The sequence below is a fragment of the Artemia sp. Qi Xiang Cuo genome, chromosome 11 (genome assembly GCF_049724085.1).
Source record: "Artemia sp. Qi Xiang Cuo chromosome 11, ASM4972408v1, whole genome shotgun sequence".
Lineage (NCBI taxonomy): Eukaryota > Metazoa > Arthropoda > Branchiopoda > Anostraca > Artemiidae > Artemia > Artemia sp. Qi Xiang Cuo.
The window spans coordinates 42097389-42101507 of NC_142804.1; the positions used below are offsets into that span (position 1 = coordinate 42097389).

The following is a 4119-nucleotide window of genomic DNA, read 5'->3' on the forward strand; positions in this document are numbered from 1 at the left end:
CACAATCACGCTTCTAGTTCCAAAAATGGAATGCATGTAACGTTCGTAGTAATAGGTTTAAAAACCTATTAGCCAAGTTAAAAAAAAAAAACCTACTAATCAAGTTATTATATTGAACTAACCACCAAACTTTCTCTAATCGACTGACACACAAAAAAATCAATGTCATAATAAAAAAAAAACATTTAAAGTCCTTGTAAGAGTGTGATGACCTGTTTACCTACTCGAATAACCTGTTTTTGGTACGGGGGCCTCCTAGAATCGCTACGAGCTCGTCTACTTACGCGCATCCATTTCATTAGTTGAAGCTCTTGAGTAGCATTCAAAACAGCCGGATTTCTTTCGAAAGATATTAGTAAATTGTTAGATTTTTAATTAATCATACTTACCTGGCTGGGCTGAGAAGCTGCCTTGATCATGAAGGAGGCGCTCCTAGGGTGAGGCCTTTCCAATGCACTTCGGATTGGATGACCCCTGTAATTAACCAAAATGGGGGTAACTCAACAGCGTAATATTGGTAGTGGGGGATGTGTTAGCTTGGACCCCTGTCCACACATTGAAAAGCACTTTCCTTTTGACCCCTTTTATATGTCACACATTTTGAAGTTGAAAGGAAAAAGTATATAATTTGATGCTGTTCAAGACAATAATGGGACATATCGAATTCATCATTGGGCCCTTTTGAAAAGAGTAATTTTTCGATAAGCTCACATGTTTGAAATATTACGGAAGAAGTGGGCCATTAACCCAAGCATATGAGAGAGATAAGCGTATACTCTATAGTGTGTAAATAGCAGTAGTTTTTAGGTTGGTTCAACATCCCTTTCAAAATGCACTGAAGATTTCAACTTAATACTCTAAGCTGTTCCTGGGACATAGTTGTTACGGCTTTTAAATAATAAGAATTGACATAATGTGTATCAATTTAGTTCAACATCCTCCTCAAAATTCCCTTAAAATTTCACTATAATACCCTTAGCTTCAGGAATACTACTAGCAGTAGTCGTAGCATTAGTAGTAGCAGTTGCAGCAGTAGTTTTAGTTGTATTATCAGTTTTAGTCGCAGTAGTGTACCAGAGTACTTTTTGACTAGTTCAGTGCCCCCCCCCCTAACTTGCTCTGAAAGTTTCAACTTAATACCCCAGACAACTTCTAGGATATTACTGATGCACTTTTTCGGTAACCTGCATGCACGGAATGAACTGTACGTAAGAGGCAACCCGGCTCAAAACTCTAAAAAACGGAACTTTGATACCAATTAAAAAAAAAACGAGTTTTTTTTACTGAAAATAAGGAGCGACATTCCAACTTAAAACGAACAGAAATTATTCCGTATATGAAAGGGGCTGTCACCTCCTCAACGCCTCGCTCTTTGCGCTAAAGTTTTTTATTGTTTTAAAACATAAAGTTGTGAGACACAGTTCAAACTTTTGCCTGGGAAGGGGCCAAGTTGCCCTCCAATTTTTTCGGTCACTTAAAAAGGGCACTAGAACTTTTGATTTTGTTCGAATGAGCCCTCTCACGATATTCTAGGACTAGAGGACCAATACAATCACCCCTGGAAAAAAATACACGCATCCGTGATCTTTCTTCTGGCAAAAAATACAAAATTCCACATTTTTGTAGATAGGAGCTTGGAACCTCTACAGTAGGGTTTTCTGATACGCTGAATCCGTTGGTGTGATTTTCATTAAAAACCTACAACTTTTAGGGGTTGTTTCCGCCTTTTTTTGAAAATAAAGCAAATTTTCTCAAGTGCGTAACTTTTGATGGGTAAGACCAAACTTGATGAAACTTATATGTTTGAAATCAGCATAAAAATCTGCATCAAAATTCCGTTTTTTTTAGTTTCGGTACTATTGACCCGGGTCACTCCTTACTTACAGTTCGTTTGATGTTTGCTAGCTGTTTGATAGATTCATCAAGAGAGTCGGATTTTTATGCTGATTTTAAATATATAAGTTTCATCAAGTTTTTACATTAAGGAACGAACTGCAGCCCATAGTAACTGAAGTTTACCTTAAAGAACGAAATGTAGTCCATTCTAACTGAAGTATTATAATGAATCGTTATAAAGAGGATGACTTTTCCTTAAATCATAATCATAGGTGATGACCCCACACTACTACTACTACTACTGCTAACAACTCACCGCAGCACCAAGCCGCCTGAGGCCAAGACAGCTACGCACGCTCCTCGTCCATCCCAATCTATTCGAATTCTCCCTTTTTACACCCGCCCATGAAGTTCCCATTTCCTTTAATCTTTCCCTATGACGTCCACCCACCCCAGACGAGGACGACCTGCTTTCCGTTTAGCCCTAGACGGTCGGCCGAAAAGAACAATCTTCGGCAATCTGTCATCCTTCATCCGCACAACGTGCACTAGCCACCTCAACCTTTCTTTCATTATAGCCCTAGAGAGTGGTATTGAACCACATTTTTCGTATAGCATTTTTCGTATATATTGTTTGAAATATGGTCAGTCAGCCGGGTACCCAGAACAATCCTTAAGAAATTTCTCTGGAAAACATCTAGCGAATCTTCTACCGCTTTTCGGAGCGCCCATGCTTCAGAGCCATATTTGACCACTGTCATCACTGTAGCTTCCAATATTCCAATCTTGGTTTGCAAACTTATCTTCCTATTCTTCCAAACTTTTTTCAACCGTGAAAAAAAACACCCTGAGCCTTCGCTATTCTACTTTTGATATCTTCACTGCTCCCACCATCTTTACTAATAATGCAAACAAGGTAAGTGAAGCTGCCCAGCTGATCACTCTTTTCATTACCCAACTTCACGTTTTCATCTTCACTTATTCCTAGCCTTAGTGACTTAGTCTTCTTAACATTAATTTTCAAACCTATTCTAGCACTCTGAACTCGCAAAACCTCTTAAACTTCATTCATTTTGCACACACTTTTATCTAGGATGCTTAAATCATCAGCATAATCTAAGTCAAGGAGACTTTTTCCTCCTCATTTGATTCCAAGATCTCCCATTGCCTTTCCTGTGCTCCTTAGGACAAAGTCCATCAAAATAATCTATATAAACGGGGATAGGACACAACCCTGCTTAACTCCTGATTTAATACAAAACCAGATGCTAACCTCATTTCCTACCTTAACCGCAGCAGTTTTATTCTCTTACATGCCACTAATCACCTTAATGCATCTGTCTGGTCTACCATACAAGGATAAAACCTTTACTAAAGCTCTTTTATCAACAGAATTGAACGCTTGCTCATAATCAAATATAATTTGAGGACCAAAGGTGTTTGAAAACTCAGGCACTTCTCAATTATTAACCTGAGAGTGAAAAGTTGGTCGACACATCCTCTACCTTTTCTAAAACCGCAGTGTTCTTCTGTTAAAGCTTTGTCTACGACATCTCTCAGTCTAAAAAGTATCATATTACTAAGAAATATACTACCTACAGAGACCAGACTAACTCCTTGATAATTATCACACCTAATTTTATCACCTTTCTTATAAAGTGGCTTAAATAAGGTTTTCCTAAAATCATTAGGTACTTCCCCTTTTTCAAAAATCATATTCATAATCTTCAGTAACTTATTTCTAACCTAAGAGCCACCATATTTAAGAAACTCATGTACCACCCTATCAGCACCTGGAGCTTTATTATTTTTTAGTCATTTTAGTACTGTCGCTAATTCCTCCTCACAAAACAAATCTTTCTTCACATCGAATGTATCACAAACTTTTTCATTTTCCTCTATATCTCTTCCTTCAACTCTATCTCAGTTAAACAAATTCTCAAAACGTTTTGCCCATCTCTCTTTAGTTTTTTCCTTATCGCTAATTGCGGCCCCATTCCTATCTTCAACTGGGCCAAGTCCGCGTTGACTACTCCCTCTCAATTTGTTAACATGCCAGTACAATATTTTACTATTGTGCGGTCTAGCTGCATCTTCCAGATCCTCGGCAATTTTATCCATGACCTCCCCTTCACACCTCCTTAGTTCATATTTTAATGCTTTCTCCACTTTCCTTACATTCCTTTTGTTTTAATATGATCTATCACTAAGGTAATTTTTGTACAAGTTATTTCTCCTTTCCGTCAAACATAAAGCTTTTTCACTAATATTCTTAGCTGCAGT

General features: G+C 37.9%; 1 non-coding gene across 1 annotated transcript; it reads left to right on the top strand.

Moving 5' to 3' along the window:
- The first annotated feature begins 381 nt into the window (after window positions 1-381).
- LOC148946990 (U1 spliceosomal RNA) lies at window positions 382-548 on the top strand. The gene has a single exon (XR_016142484.1). It is a non-coding gene; the product is annotated as a U1 spliceosomal RNA (small nuclear RNA).
- The last annotated feature ends 3571 nt before the right edge of the window (window positions 549-4119 follow it).